Here is an 18,058-nt window from a genome sequence, read left to right on the forward strand (position 1 = left end):
TGCTGCCATGGGTATCTACTTGTCAGAGAGAGAATATGTCATAATTAAATATTAATCATAGTTAGCTCCTTCGTGGTTTCAGGAGTTCCTTGACGTATAGGCCCAGTAGGTTGTCACAATTAATTATTGTTACCATGGTTATCTAGCAACACGGCATCAGTATGTTTTTCATATAATTATATTGAAGTAGAATAGGTAGCCTCGAAAGTTAGGGTTTTAGAACTCGATATAATAATGTGCTATATGATCCTAATAATGACATCCGTTGGTCGTTATGGTGACATTACGTATGTGAATGTTTTAAGTTTTAAACGATGCACTCAGCCAGTGGCAAATAAATAGTATTGTTAAGCCTAGAAGTATAGTTGTGTTTTATTGTAATAACACAGAAATACAGAATCATAATATCTTCGTGATTAACACCATAATTTGAGTTCAGATCTACTTCATACATGGTAACTTTTAATGTATAACGCAACTTAAGTCAAAAACATATTAATGGAAAATAAAACAGTTGAAATATAAAATAATAGTTAATAGCTTGTGTTACGTTCAACTGATAATCAGTTTATAAATGCTTATTTCGTACTAAGAGAACAACAACCTTCAACTTGAATATGCACTGTATGAAATCTTAAGTTTACATTGAGCTTGGTTAATAGCAAACTTTATGGATTAAACTGTTATATGACATATAGAAGTGAATAACAAATAACATTTGGTATCCAGTAAAACAATTTTAATTAAAAATAACCGTGATAAATTGTGCTTTATCGAGGCGAAGAAAAAAAAATCACAACAAACCTGGCAGACATGTATATTAAAAATATAAATGTACTCTTCACTGCCCGTTGATATTCGTAGAATATTTATGATCCATAACTGATTGAGAACATTTAGACCTGTACAAACAGTGTGCTGGTTTGTGATTGCTGGAATAATAATTGTTTAAAATAAGTTCTTTGTGAATTTCGCTAGAGGGCGATACGTGACTTATGTGAGGTTAGGGTTTATTATCAATGATATTCGTAAAGCTGCTTATAAACAAACATTAGCAGATTTGCAAACTACAAACTTACATAGTAACTAGAACTTCACCCTGTATCGTTATTATGTAATTACAGGTGTTATAATTCATTTTCTGTCCTTTTTAACTTTCTTTCGTTGCAAGGTAGAATATTTTAAGAAAATGTAGCTACCGGTATTGTTATTGCACTATATTAGCATAATAATAAATTATCTCCGTAAATTTATCATTCAAATACGTAATATTAATCAACGTTTAAGTTCTTAAAGTTAACTCATCACATAAATCATATATGAACATGAACAATTTATATCTTTTTAAAAAACAAACAAAAAACATTAGGTTTTTGTGGATGTTTTTCAAAGAGCTCGTGCGAAAAGTAAGCGCTATAACATTAAAATCCAGGATTCATTTCCTGTGGAGGTTTACAACATGGACTGTCCAGCTTTGTACTTAACCACAGACAGGTAATGAAAGCTACATTTCTCCGTGTAAATAAGCACTGTGTAGACAGATTTTTGGGCTCCGTTTCTCTGTACAAACAAGCACAGTGTAGGTGTTGCACATGAGAATTTTGGGACAGTTCATATTTTTTTGTTTTTATGTCAACAACGTTGCTATTGGACCTTGTGCAACCAACATCTTTATACATACTGTTCAATGTATATAAATATTTGTATGTTTGCTCTACATCGTTTGTGAAAACATCACTGTTTTGTAAACTGTAGACAAATACCCTAATTTCATCTCTTCAGATATCTTTGTGCAAGTAACTTGCATTAAACTGTGTAGTGGGAACCTTTATTCAAAAGTTGATAAAGAATATTTTAAAGGTTTATTTCCTCACGTTCGATCCGAAGATCTTCTGAGAAAACATTTGTCAATCTTAGATAACAAATAAATTCTTAATGCAGTAACGTTAGTTGGTCCTGTTACATTGTTTTCTACATGACTTGTAAAGATTAGATAATCTTATGTCCACCTGGTGTGTTTCAACTTTTCATTCCAGTCTTCTTTATACCTGAATGAAAAGAGAAATATATACAATAAAAATGCGGTATTAAATGGAGGAATTAACATTAGCAAGTGAACTAACTATTTGTTAGTCCAATTTATCGGTTTTAAGTTAGATCTCATGTGATTTTAACGATTAAACACTTGTGTTACAACAGCGCAGAATCACTAGTGCCTCATCAGAAAATACGGTGATATCTGGGTGTAGAACAGAACGCTCAAAACTCATGTTATAGTGAAACCACAATACTATCTTAATGTACAGGATGGCCCGTAAGTCCTTACTCATCCACATATCTTATGTATCCAGTGTATCTGTGTGCTGTCCCTCATTCTCGCTGCATAATATTATGCACAATACGCTTTTCAAGTGTAAATGGGCTTACATCGGCCATATTTCTCTGAATAAAACGAAACATTTATAATACATGAGTAACTGAATATAACATAATAACATATGGGTGGGTAGGGACTTACGGGCCACCCTGTACGTTGTCACGAACTTTTTTTTCAAATCATAAGTTACATACTGTTAAAAGCAGAACTCGGTTTTTGACGGGTCTATCCGGATCAGAGACCTGGATCTTGCTTTAAGACTAACAGCGAAATACCATATTTAAATTTTCTTTAGTTATATTGCTTACTGATGTGATTCATTTGGTTTACTGCATTATTCCACGCCAACTTTGCACCAAACAACAACCCCTTTAAAATATTATTTTCCAAAACTCAAAGTTTCCCGCCGATCAACAGGAACCTGGTAACTTTCTGCAATCCAGAAATTAAACACTGGTTTAAAACGAAAGAAGAGAAATAGAAGCATCGGTTACTTGCAAAGAAAGAAAGAAACATATGCCATTTAGTTTCTCTATGAATTTGATTACAACATCAGGACATGCTAAATTTATATGGTATCTCGATCATACAGGCTCTTTGTAAATCTTGGACGTGTATACGATATTTAACATTGTTTCTCAAGCGTAATTGTTTTTTTTACTGTTGAGTACTTGAGGAATAATCATGTTTTAGGTTTCATCCTTCATTCTGTGTTTGTGTTTGTACTGTGTGTAAGAGATGTTCTCGTGCTACACCACAGTAACCACCAGTTTTCATTCATTATACGTGTTTAGGTTAATATAACTGATTAACATTCTATGGATACGTAAATCTCCATCTTTAAGAAAACTTTTTCCTTCTCTTTCTACATTTCGTTTAATTTTTATTATAAGTCGTTTTTCAAGAGATTTCATCTGTTTGTTCGCAGCCGTTGATAATTCATCATTCAACTGACATTCATTTGTTCAATGGCTGAATATGTGAAATTAAATTATTTGAAATATTTTTAAATGTCAAAAGTATGAAATAAAGTTAGACCTTAGTGTGTATCAGTTCAAAGAAACCTCCCACGAGGAAGTGTTATCTCAGTTGCTAGAGCCGTCAGAACCGGATTAAGATAGACGCACGTGCCAGAACTAGAAATACGTTCTCTCGAGCTTGTTGCTGAAAGGTTAAATCCTACTACTCTCAGCTGCATCGATCACGTGACGGGGTGTCTATAGACTGATTGAGAGAATGGGAGTTCTAGATGCGTGGTGAGGATATGGTAATGGTCTAGCTGTATGACAAGTGTACGGTAATGATGTAGCTGGAAGCAACTTGCCCTAGCAACCATTAAGTTGCTATCACACATAGCAACCGTTCCATGTAATCAGCTAGTTCCTTGCGTTTTAAGTGGCTGGAAAGCAGCGGTGTATATGAATCCACCAGTTACAGTTTTCTTTAAGACACTGCGTATTGGTGTTTTTCTTATAGCAAAGCTACATCAGGCTATCTGCTGAGTCCATCGAGGGGAATCGAACCCCTGATTTTAGCGTTTTAAATCCGTAGACGTACCGCTGTACCAGCGGGGGACACACACTGTATGTATATTTCATGATATTCACGATTTTTAGTTACACGTAAAATACACACTACAAGAACGAGTTTCAACAGAACATTGTGTGTTTTTTCCAGAAGAAACAGATCAATGTTCTGACCAAACTTGTAGAATTATCCACCCTAAATAAATGACGTTGTTATGTTTATAAGTTATGTTTGTCAATATATTATTATTACCATATTAGCGTAATGAGTTTCCTTACTGAAGGGTATGGATGTGTTTCTGTTTAAATTAAACAATAGGTTCTATCGACGTACTTGTGGATACATACTTTCAGTGAATTTTTTTCGCGACATCAAGCTTGTGTTAATGACTAATTCTACCAGTGTTCAAGTATTAAGACTACAAAAACTAATTAATGTTGGAGATGAAATGCATGAGAAACAGCTTATTTTAGAATCCGTGGAACTTTCAAATGACCTGTTTGTTTCTTTCGAAACTTCACAAAAAGCTATACAAGGACTGTGTTAGTCGCCTTTAATTTTTAGCCGTGGCAGAAAGGCTAATGAAATGGCTCCGAGTTTGTCTGTTGTTTGAAATACAAACCTTTAGCTCAGCTCCGTTATGTTTTGATTGATATCAGCTCTGATTACAGTTTTGGAATCAAGAGATCAAACCCTTTCGACTGATGTATTCAATCACGCCCAAAGTCCAGTAGATTAACTTACATTAGTCCTTCCTAAAACAATTTCAGTTTGAAGGTGGTGTGGTAGAGATGTGATGAGCAATAAAATCGAACCAGTTATACGCGCGCCCCGCACTTGATATTACTAAGGCAAAAAATACAGCTAATACAAAGAAGGACTCACAGATTAATTTACTTTAATCCTTCCTAAACGAAAATAAAATCAAGTTCTGCGGCTATTGAAGATGACCTCTTGTTAACTGAAAGAGTAGATGGAGGACAATTAACTCGTCAGTAGAAATCACTGGTAAATATTAGGCTACTCTAATTCAATAGTGGATTTGACCATTGGTCTTATAATGTAAAAGCTTGGTATGGCCTGATGGTTATGGCACTCGACTCGCAAGCTGCTGGTCGCAGGTTTAAATCCTGTCACTGAACATGGGATCATTATAATGTTTCGATCGATTTGATTATTCGTTGGTAAAATAATAATTTGAAGTTTGTTCCTATTATCTACCTACATTCACTCTAGTTTATCACTTCACAACCAGAGGACAGCTAGCGCAGACAGCTCTCGAGTAGTTTTGAGTGAAATTCAACAAACAGACATACTAATAATGTATTCACAGCTTGTAATTAGGATCGTAGCTGTTACAGGTTCACAGCCGGCCGCTAACCAACAGTCCATACTGGAATGTCTTAATAGAAAATGATACTCGTATGTTATTGGTATTTTCGAGCTTAAGTCAGTAGTGCTGGTATTTTTTAGCCTTTAATCAATACTGTTACCGATGCTCATGTTCTTTTTCTAAAGGGCCCGGCATGGCCAAGCGTGCTAAGGAGTTCGACTAGTAATCCGAGGGTCGCGGGTTCGAATCCCGCTGGCACCAAACATGCCTGCCCTATCAGCCGTGGGGGCGTTATAATGTGACGGTCAATTCCACTATTCGTTCGTAAAAGAGTGGCCCAAGAGTTGGCGGTGGGTGGTGATGATTAGCTGCCTTCCCTATAGTCTTGGCCCGGCATGGCCTAGCGCGTAAGGCGTGCGACTCGTAATCCGAGGGTCGCGGGTTCGCGCCCGCGTCGCGCTAAACATGCTCGCCCTCCCAGCCGTGGGGGTGTATAATGTGACGGTCAATCCCACTATTCGTTGGTAAAGAGTAGCCCAAGAGTTGGCGGTGGGTGGTGATGATTAGCTGCCTTCCCTCTAGTCTTACACTGCTGAATTAGGGACGGCTAGCGCAGATACCCCTCGAGTAGCATTGTGCGAAATTCAAAAAAACAAAAACAAACAGTCTTTTTCTAAAACTGCCCGCTCCCCAGCGGAACAGCGGCAGATCGCCAGCCTTACGACAACCAGCGCTAACCGAATTCCAAAACTAAACAGAAAATATGTTATTTATTTCAAATGCACAGAAGACAATTCCCCCACCCCACACCTAAGTGGCCTAGCGATACACTTCAGAGCTTATAAGGCTGAAATTCAAGGATTGATCCCCGCTGAAGATACAAATAAAAGAATTCATTGTATGACTTTGCACTATAACAAACAATATTTTATTTTTGTATCTCAAAGCTATAGTTACAAATTACTTCAATACAAGATTATTTTGTAAGACTTCTTCCGCATCTTAACATAGTAAGTACGATCACAATTTCGTAAATATTCCTTTTATGTTCGATAGATGGCGATTGGGTTAGGATAGTGAAATTTTCATCTCGTTGATTTGTCGCATATGAATCGGTGACATTTACACCAAAAATGTAGACCCTAAATATCCACACGTATTTTAACGTCAAGAACCATTATTTTACAAACGTAAATTCGAAGTTTTGAAAACGTAATTTTTTTGTTTTGTTTTTAAACACTGACCAAAATCCGTGGCATTTAATCAATACGTGCCTGAGTTTAATGATAGATATTATTGTGGAAAGATGTATTTCATTTAAAGATTTGACAACCCCTCTCCCATAGACACACACACTTTACTTTTATTAGTGTTTACCAGATAATGGCAAGTAATATCTGGTTAATTATTGTATGTACGTGAGAAAGCTAAACGTAACTTATTACAAAATATCTTTGCTTCATATAACCTGTTGAAAACTGCAAGAAACTCGTTTTAACACATGTAAATATAGAACTTATGCACAAGGCCAGTCGGGTGAAGTGACGGTCAATCCCACTATTCGTTGGTAAAAGAGTGGGTGGTGATGACTAGCTGCCTTCCCTCTAGTCTTACAATGCTAAATTAGGGACGGCTAGCGCAGATAGCCCTGGTGTAGCTTTGCGCGAAATTCCACAAACAAGCAATACACGAGGCTATGGGTGTGTTTTAGAGATTTTTTTTTGGGAGCTAATCATTACCACCCACCGCTAACTTTAGGGCTACTCTTTTACGAACGAATAGTGGGAGTGACTGTTACATTATAACGCCCGCACGGCTGAAAGGGCGAGCATGTTTGGTGCGACAGAGATTTGAACCCGCGCCCCTCAGATTACGAATTAAACGTCTTAACCCATCTGGCCATGCCAGGCCGTGTTGTAAGAGTGACACTTAGTTCTCAATAGTTAGATAAGAGTGAGGGCTAATGGTGTATCTGGTCTCTCTGCCTCCCCTGTTTTCTACCAGTTAATCATTAGAGAAGTACAGATAGTCCTCGTGTGTGAGTAACTAAGTTGAAAAATGTGGATTCTCAAATGAACTTTGGTTTTAGTTTTTAAATAAAAGTTGTGATAACAGGAAAGATCACATGAAAAATAAGCTTGAAATATATGTTTTCGATAAATTAAAGGATCGAACGTATAATCGTAAAATCAGACTGCAAATTGAAGGCTCGGGGTTCGAGACATGGTTTCACTGAACACTTTCAGCACTTTGAGCCTCGAGCGTGTTAAAAATATGATAGTAGATATCATTATTTTATTAAAAGAGCTGGACAAAGCGTTTATGACGGTATACTTTGAGACGTCTGTATTTTAACAATAGGGTCTTTGAATTTGTGATTTAGTCCATGGGCACATGAAATAACGTTCAAGTTGAAGTATTCCAGTTCCAACAGATAGAAAAAAAAATCTCAAAATAGTTTCCACCATTTCCTTACGAATTAACGAAACGTTTAAAGAACGGAGATATAAACACTAACAACAATGTTTTTTTCTTCGTTTTTTTTTAAGCGTTAGAAACTTAACAGATCTGTTTCGTACTTAACTAACAATGCTAATAAACAACAATCATTCATTTACGGTTAATTTACTTGCCATTAGATATTAATATTAAGTCTATTATATTTTGGACACTGCGTACTATCAACTACTCTCTGTTGTGTTCCAGCTGTCCTGATGAGCTCTGGATTGAGCGAAATACACCATCGCCAATGGATGTGGCGAATATAGTGTGTTTGGAATACTATTAGAATCCGTTTTTCTAATTTTGAAAATCCCTAAGGAAATAAATATAGAATATAATGCCAAAAATAATAGGCCTAATATTAATCTTTAGTAAAGAATGAATTAACAACGGTCATACTTTGTTTGTTTGTTTTGGAATTTCGCACAAAGCTACTCGAGGGCTATCTGTGCTAGCCGTCCCTAATTTAGCAGTGTAAGACTAGTGGGAAGGCAGCTAGTCATCACCACCCACCGCCAACTCTTGGGCTACTCTTTTGCCAACGAATAGTGGGATTGACCGTCACATTATAACGCCCCCACGGATGAAAGGGCGAGCATGTTTGGCGCGACGGGGATGCGAACCCGCGACGCTCGGATTACGAGTCGCACGCCTTAACGCGCTTGGCCATGCCGGGCCACGGTCACACTTCACTAGCTTGAATAAAAAGATATTCACGTAACAAAATGTTGGAATAGAAATGTTATTACAAACAATATTGTCAACAATAACTATGCGAGTTGAAATATACCCATTGCTGTACCTTATGTAGGTAAATAGGCTTCTTTTTTTTTAATATGTGTTGTTATTGAAGGAAGTTAAAGTGAATAGCATTTCTTTAAGGTCTGAAACTTTCTCGGCTAGATGGACTTTCTCTTTAACGTAGTTTATCAGTGAAGTTAAGCCTATTATTAAACCTTGGTCACGTTAATCATGGTGTTTTGTTTTTTGTTGTGTGTTTTACTAAACAACCCAAAAGATCATCGTTGACTAGGGAAGGCATCACAACATTGTTGTTTTGTAAATATCAACATATTAGAATAAATAAATCAACAAATTTTTGCTTCTTCTCCGTTAAGCATGAAGTTGCACAATGGGCTATGTGTGCTCTACCCACCAAAGTAATCGAAACCTAACTTTTACTGTTATACATTTTAAGATTTACCGCTGAGCCATCGAAGGAAGGGCCCACACAAAATTAGCTTACTGAGATATCTGAATACCAGAAACATTTGACAACGCCATGGTTAAATATATATTTTATCGAAAGTAGGCAAACAATAAACCCAAGACTAATTTCAACACTTCATATTTACCTACACCATTACAGAATTTCGCTAACAATAGTGTTGCCAACGGTGTTAGTGTCAACTCACAAACTGTAGGAAGTAACGTAATCAACACATAAACTTGTGGAAGTAACGGTTTTAGAATCAATACATAAACTGGAGGAAGTAACGATATTAGTGTCAACACATAAACTGGAGGAAGTAACGATGTTAGTGTCAACACATAAACTGTAGGAAGTAACGGTATGAGTGTCAACACATAAACTGGAGGAAGTAACGATATTAGTGTCAACACATAAACTGTAGGAAGTAACGGTATGAGTGTCAACACATAAACTGTAGGAAGTAACGGTATGAGTGTCAACACAAACTGGAGGAAGTAAAGGTATGAACACAAACTGGAGGAAGTAAAGGTATGAGCACAAACTGGAGGAAGTAAAGGTATGAACACAAACTGGAAGAAGTAAAGGTATGAACACAAACTGGAAGAAGTAAAGGTATCAACACAAACTGGAGGAAGTAAAGGTATCAACACAAACTGGAGGAAGTAAAGGTATGAATACAAACTGTAGGAAGTAACGTTATTAACACAAACTGGAGGAAGTAAAGGTATGAACACAAACTGGAAGAAGTAAAAGTATCAACGCAAACTGGAGGAAGTAAAGGTATGAACACAAACTGTAGGAAGTAACGTTTTCGACACATAAACTTGTGGAAGTAACGGTATTAGAATCAATACATAAACTGGAGGAAGTAGCGATATTAGTGTCAACACATAAACTGTAGGAAGTAACGATATTAGTGTCAACACATAAACTGTAGGAAGTAACGGTATGAGTGTCAACACATAAACTGGAGGAAGTAACGATATTAGCGTCAGTACATAAACAGGAGGAAGTAACGATATTAGTGTCAACACACAAACTGGAGGAAGTAAAGGTATGAACACAAACTGGAGGAAGTAAACGTATGAACACAAACTGGAGGAAGTAAAGGTATGAACACAAACTGGAGGAAGTAAAAGTATGAACACAAACTGAAGGAAGTAAAGGTATCAACAAACACATATCTTGTCTATAAAACTTTGTTTCTAACGTTTAGTCGATTAACTTTTTGTTGTTATAAATACAAGTAACAAACTGTCTTTGTTCAGCTTAAGGTATAACAGTACAACTACAGTGAATTTTTACCTATGTATATACACGTAGGCACGAAAGAAACTGTTAAGTTTTAGTTTTGATTAAACCAAAGATATACCACGATAAGAACGAACGGGAAAGAACTAAAGTTATATCACAGTTAGTTCAGGTATAGAATCTATCCCACCAAATATAAAGCTCAAAACTGAAACTTATATCTAAAGACGGCTGGCATGGATATTAAAACTTTAATTAAAATAAAATAGAGAACCTGAAGATGACTAAGAAGGTCGAAACTTTGTTGTCTATTTTAATTAAAGTTTTAATATCCATATCAGCCGCCTTGAGATACATTTTTACTTCAAGTAGTTTCTCGTCATCACGGAGAACTAAAACTTATTAAATACACTTCATATCAGCTGCCTTGAGATACATTTTTACTTCAAGTAGTTTCTCGTCATCACGGAGAACTAAAACTTATTAAATACACTTCAGTAACAGTAAACTTGAAACATAAACTACACTAAATCTTTAACTAAAATATCGTCTAAACAATTCCTTAGCAGTGCATCACTAATGTTAAAATATTTGGAACTGTTAAATATTGGCCTGAAATTCATCTAATTGTAAAGGAACAGTATATTTGTTTTTGTTAAACATTCTTTTAGGGATAATAATCTTGACGAAGCTTTATATGTGTAAATAACATGTTTGATACACTAAACTTTATTATAAGGATAGTATATAGAATTTTTCAGTATTCTTTTATCTATAGATCATGTGCCTACAGAACCTGGACACGAAAGTTCTAGCAATCAATTTGAACTTTCGGAAAGCCGCAATCTGCGGGTCGCACGTTCAAATCTCGTCAACAAATATAATTACCCCTGCAGCATTGTGGGCGTTATAATATGAAGGTCAATCCACATTTTCTTTGGTGAAAGAGTAGCCCAAGAGTTGTCAGTAGATGTGTTGAATAGCTGCTTTCCTTTTACTCTGTCAATTCTAAATTGTATCACAATGGGATAGTGGTAAGTCTATGAATTTACAACGTTCATTTAAGGGGGTCAGCTTTAAAATACCAAAAAAAAACACTTCTAAATTAAGTACAGCTGGCTCAGATAACCCTTGAGAAGCTTAACAAGAAATTCCACAAAACAAATTCACGGTATTTTCAAGACTAAACATTTATTTATCAATTCAGTTTAATTCTCCAGTAAAGCAGGAGGTTCTGTCTGAAATCGTAAAGCTCTGGTTTCTTTGTACAATAAAGTGACGTCTGTCATAACTGAAAAACCACGAATGTTGATCACCATCTAAATATCTGGACACAAATACTGCTAACATCCTAAGTCTCTTTTTAAGTGTAGATTTTGTGGTAGAGGAACGTGGAACTGTAGGGTGGAGGGTGGAGGAAAGTGGAATTATAGACTGTAGGGTGGAGGAGCTTGGAACTGTAGACTGTAGGGTGGAGGAACGTGGAACTATAGACTGTAGGGTGGAGGAACGTGGAACTATAGACTGTAGGGTGGAGGAAAGTGGAACTATAGACTGTAGGGTGGAGGAAAGTGGAACTATAGACTGTAGGGTGGAGGAAAGTGGAACTATAGACTGTAGGATGGAGGAAAGTGAAACTATAGACGGTATGGTAAAGGAGGCGGTGTGCAAGAGATTTTGAACATATTTATACATACATATAGACTTGTAACTGTAGTAAAAGTTATTAAAATACAGAAACGCACTGATCTGGAGTATCAAAATCTAGTAAAAACACTCGAAAGTTGCATCGGAAGTTAGGGGTAAATCCTGTCATATCATTTAAGGTAAGTCACGTTCCCTGAAAAGTTTATTTCGCCCTATCATCTAAGTATGCGGCTTGAAAAATGCATTTCTATTAACTTCTATGTCGGTATTTTTTTATTCGTTTGATCTAGCTCGAATCGATAGAGTCTGGTGATGAAGGGTGGTATTACTAGAATAAAGGCCTTACTTTGATAACGCTGTTATTGCAATGTCAGCTAGAACTTTGTGGCACCGGCTTTTAGTCTACAAGTAAACAGAGACTGTATGTAAAAAAAAAAAATCACGCAGTGTTTGTTTTTTCTTAGATATAGAATTATCTTTATCGAAACCTACATATCTCTCTGATTGATTGATTATCAAAAATAATTCATAATCTATCCATTATCGAAACCTACATATCTCTCTGATTGATTATCAAAAATAATTCATAATCTCTCCACTTCCATGTTCTTCTTTTATTACTTCCTTTTTTTATTTCTTGTTTATTTGTTTAAAATAATGTAATTTCGACTATCTTTCATGTTTTCAACGGTAAACTCTCTAAGCAATAGAAAAAATTCTTATAGTTTCTCTAATATAATGAGAAGCATTGGTGACTTCCAGTTTGGCGTGACGTTTTTGACAACGACATCAACATATCATTTCATGTAGAAGGCCTGGTTTCTGCTATGGCTATTTTCTGTGACTGAATTAGAGGATTCATAGTTCGTGTACCAGTGCCATGAAAAACCACTCCACATGTAGGGAGTGCGATATAAGACTAACGACGAATCATAATATTCTGTTAGACAAGCGGTGTGTAAAAGTTGGCGGTGGGTACAGTAGACTAGTTGCCTTCTCTCTTATTCCTAGTTTTCAAACCTATGAGCGACTATGGGAGGATACGTCGCACGTATGAGCATTCCAAAACCCACGTTGTTACTTGGTTATTTACCGAAGTAAGAAGAAATCGAACAAAAAACGAATCATAACCTTGACCTCTTTACCAATAGCCTTAATCATTTATCATGAAGAAGGTCAAAAACATTTTAATTTACGCATGCTCAAACGGGGAGTAGCCCAAAGTGTAAAATCACAAGTACAGTTTAACAGAAACACCAACAACAAAGCATGGTAGTAATTTAGGTTAAAGTATGCTTTAATTTCCTAAAGGGAAATGGAAAATAACCAGGGGCGTCACAAACGTCAGTTTCTCTCCCCCACACTCGTGACTAAGGATTATAGGGCGTGAAACTTTTGTGTTTATCTGGTCAGTCGAGGTTCGGTGATGATATAATTTTCGTTGATTAAGGTTCATGGACAAGTAGAAGAGAGCCGGGGAAAAACTGTGGAGACACAAAGGAAGGTCGGGAGAGAAGCCAGGCAGTACCACTGAAGAATTTCGTTAGGTTGTTTGTAGATTGTCGGAGAAAGATGGGCTGTCGAAGAGATGTGAGATACAGGCTGTGTGTCCGCTCCTATTGAACTAGAAAACCATTTTACCGTACTGGTTAGAGGGATTTAGAAATAAATGTATTATGGATTAGGGTTTAAAGTTACATTGATTTAGGATGGTTTTTTTCAGGGCTTGGATCTACGGATCCTATCTTAGTTAGAAATTTTCCTAGTGGGGGAACGGGAGTGAATGTAACAACTTGACATAATAGCCCAAATGTAAAGAGGTTTGAATATTAATTATTAAATGTTGAGTAACAATGACGTAAGTACATTTGATACATTGAACAAGTAAGTCGGTATCTAATCCGTTACAGCTAATAAAAAATGATAAAGTTATCACGTGGAAAAACTGGGAATTATGTGACATTTTAAAGAGACATTTCTGTCTACCATCTTCACTGTGTGTAACCTGATTTGGTGATGGAAGATAAGATAAAGATAAATAAAAATAGAGGAGTAACAAGAGAAGAGAGACAGAGAAGTGAAAGGCTGAGAAAACGGGGCCTTCTAACAAAGTTAGAAGAACATGGAGTAAGGGGAAAGGAAACCTGGGTAACTTTAACCATATCATCCGAAATAAAAACCTATCTCCTCTGTATAAAGCATTCTAATATTAAGTTGTGTAAGGCTTAGCGTATACTTACATATTAAGGTATTTATTCTTTTTGAGCTCAGTAACTGTTTCGGATGGAGTGGCTATAACGACATGTAAATACGATATATAAGAAGCATCACTATTCAATTCATGCACGACAAAATCTGATAAATAACATTACGTGAAGAAACGAAGGGAAGTTGTAGATGGTCTGCTAATTGATGGGTAGGACGTGTCATCCCATGTTTTGTTTAAAGCTGCAAATACATAAAATTAAATAACATCACCAGATGGCAGAATAAACGTAAAGTGGTTTTCCATTCTCCGTCGAGAGAGCTTTTGGGATAGTAAAAAAAAAAATGTTCATAAATGTCATTAGTTTGGTATACGTGTAAACAAAGAACTGCTTAACTTAAGTGAGAATGGTATCTAATAAATAATTATAATATAAGTAAAGAAAACTACTCTATTGTTAATTATCTTTATCACCAAATCTTCAAGTTCAGTAGCAGTGTTCCTTATTATTACATTCACGGTTTTTTTCTAGTGAGAGAAGTGTTATAAATTCGACAGAATTGGCGGGCTTTTCTTAAAGGTGATATAGAATATGATAACTTAATGAAGCGTTCCAAGTTTAAGGCTTGATTTTGTGTGTGTGTGTTTTTGAATTTCGCGCAAAGCTACACGAGAGCTATCTATGCTAGCCGTCCTTAATTTAGCAGTGTAAGAATAGAGGGAAGGCAGCCAGTCATCACCACCCACCTCCACCTCTTGGGCTACTCTTTCACTAACAAATAGTGGGACTGATCGTCACATTATAACGCCCCCACGTCTGAAAGGGCGAGCATGTCTGCTGTGACGGGGATTCGAACCCGTGATCCTCGGATTACGAGTCGCACGCCTTAACCACATGGCCATGCCGGGCCCCAAGTTTGGGCAGAAGTAATGTCATAACTAGAAATATCCGATCCCTCATAGATTATCTACAGTAGAATTTACTCTGTAGAATTAATCATACATCAGTATTAGCACAGGTGAAATTTAGTTGTCAGTCTTTATGTACCACTGAGAATCAGTGTAATCTGATGTAGACATTTGTTTTCATATAAGATCGTACGTCGTTGTTATCGTTAGTTTCTATGGTAATGACTAAACTTAATCATTCTTGATGTTCTGTCGGACTCCACTTGTATGTTAGTAATGGATGGTAGTACTTTAATAATGTTGATAATGGGGTAAGAACAATACTATAATAATGTTGATAATGGTGGAAGAACAGTACTTTAATGCCCCCTGCTGGTACAGCGATAAGTCTACGGATTTACAACGCTAAAATCAGAGGTTCGATTCCCTTCAGTGGGCTTAGCAGATAGCCCGATGTGGCTTTCCTATAAGAAAACACACACACAGTACTTTGATAAGTTTGATAATGGTGAGAGAACAATACTGTAATAATGTTGATAATGATTGGAGAACAATACTTTAATAGTGCTGATAATGGAGGAAGAACAGTACTATAATAATATTGATAATGGTGAAAGAACAGTACTTTAATAGTGTTGATAATGGGGGAAGAACTGTACTTTAATATTCTTGATAATGGTTAGAAAAAAGTACTTTAATATTGTTGATAATACTTGGAGAAGAGTACTTTAATATTGTTCATAATGGTTGGCGAACAGTACTTTAATATTGTAGATAATTGGGAAGAGTACTTTAATATTGTTGATAATAGTTGGAGAGCAGTACTTTAGTATTGTGGATAATTGTGAGAGAACAATACTTTAATAATGTTGATAATTGTGGAAGAACAGAACGTTAATAATATTGATAATGGTAGAAGAACAATACTTTAATAATGTTTATAATGAGGCAAGAACAATACTATAATAATGTTGATAATGGTGGAAGAACAGTACTTTACTGCTCCCCGCGAGTACAGAGAGAAGTCTACGGATTTACAACGCTGAAATTAAAGGGTAGATTTCCCTCTGTGGGCTCAGCAGATAGCCTGATGTGGGTTGCCTTTTAGAAAACACACACACAATACTTTAATAATGTTGATAAAGGTGAGAGAACAATACTATAATAACATTCATAATGGGATAAGAACAATAGTATAATAATGTTGATAATGGTGGGAGAACAATACTTTAATAATGTTGATAATGGTGGAGAAACAGTTATTTAATAATGGTAATAATGGTGGAAAAACAGTTATTTAATATTGTTGCGAATGGTGGAATAACAATTCTTTAATAATGTTGATAATGGTGGAGAAACAGATATTTAATAATGTTGATAATGGTGAAAAACAGTTATTTAACATTGTTGAGAATGGTGGAATAACAATACTTTAATAATATTGCTAATGGTTGAGGAGCAATACTTTAATAATACTGATAATGGTTAGAGAGCAATACTTTAATAATGTTGGTAATAGTGGAGTAGCAGTACCTTAATAATGTTAATAATGGTGGAAGAAAATTCTTTAATAATGTTGATAATGGTTGGAAAACAGTGCTTTATTATTGTAGATAATTGGGGAAGAAGAGTACTTTAATAATATTTATAATGGTGGGAGAACAATACTATAATAAAGTTGATAATGGGGCAAGAACAATACTATAATAATATTGATAATGGTGGAAGAACAGTACTTTAATGCCCCCTGCTGGTACAGCGATAAGTCTACGGATTTACAACGCTAAAATCAGAGGTTCGATTCCCTTCAGTGGGCTTAGCAGATAGCCCGATGTGGCTTTCCTATAAGAAAACACACACACAGTACTTTGATAAGTTTGATAATGGTGAGAGAACAATACTGTAATAATGTTGATAATGATTGGAGAACAATACTTTAATAGTGCTGATAATGGAGGAAGAACAGTACTATAATAATATTGATAATGGTGAAAGAACAGTACTTTAATAGTGTTGATAATGGGGGAAGAACTGTACTTTAATATTCTTGATAATGGTTAGAAAAAAGTACTTTAATATTGTTGATAATACTTGGAGAAGAGTACTTTAATATTGTTCATAATGGTTGGCGAACAGTACTTTAATATTGTAGATAATTGGGAAGAGTACTTTAATATTGTTGATAATAGTTGGAGAGCAGTACTTTAGTATTGTGGATAATTGTGAGAGAACAATACTTTAATAATGTTGATAATTGTGGAAGAACAGAACGTTAATAATATTGATAATGGTAGAAGAACAATACTTTAATAATGTTTATAATGAGGCAAGAACAATACTATAATAATGTTGATAATGGTGAAAGAACAGTACTTTACTGCTCCCCGCAGTACAGAGAGAAGTCTACGGATTTACAACGCTGAAATTAAAGGGTAGATTTCCCTCTGTGGGCTCAGCAGATAGCCTGATGTGGGTTGCCTTTTAGAAAACACACACACAATACTTTAATAATGTTGATAAAGGTGAGAGAACAATACTATAATAACATTCATAATGGGATAAGAACAATAGTATAATAATGTTGATAATGGTGGGAGAACAATACTTTAATAATGTTGATAATGGTGGAGAAACAGTTATTTAATAATGGTAATAATGGTGGAAAAACAGTTATTTAATATTGTTGCGAATGGTGGAATAACAATTCTTTAATAATGTTGATAATGGTGGAGAAACAGATATTTAATAATGTTGATAATGGTGAAAAACAGTTATTTAACATTGTTGAGAATGGTGGAATAACAATACTTTAATAATATTGCTAATGGTTGAGGAGCAATACTTTAATAATACTGATAATGGTTAGAGAGCAATACTTTAATAATGTTGGTAATAGTGGAGTAGCAGTACCTTAATAATGTTAATAATGGTGGAAGAAAATTCTTTAATAATGTTGATAATGGTTGGAAAACAGTGCTTTATTATTGTAGATAATTGGGGAAGAAGAGTACTTTAATAATATTTATAATGGTGGGAGAACAATACTATAATAAAGTTGATAATGGGGCAAGAACAATACTATAATAATATTGA

General features: G+C 35.5%; 1 protein-coding gene across 1 annotated transcript in view; it reads right to left on the reverse strand.

The window, feature by feature from the left end:
- Positions 1–357: 357 nt before the first annotated feature.
- The window catches only part of LOC143239619 (uncharacterized), a 49,620-nt gene continuing 31,919 nt past the window's right edge, over positions 358–18,058 (reverse strand). The window contains exon 2 of the mRNA XM_076480905.1: positions 358–2,048. The gene's annotated coding sequence lies outside the window, so the exon portion shown is untranslated. The remainder of the gene's footprint in view (positions 2,049–18,058) is intronic.

Source organism: Tachypleus tridentatus, chromosome 13 (assembly GCF_004210375.1).
Source record: "Tachypleus tridentatus isolate NWPU-2018 chromosome 13, ASM421037v1, whole genome shotgun sequence".
In the NCBI taxonomy this organism is placed as follows: Eukaryota; Metazoa; Arthropoda; class Merostomata; order Xiphosura; family Limulidae; genus Tachypleus; species Tachypleus tridentatus.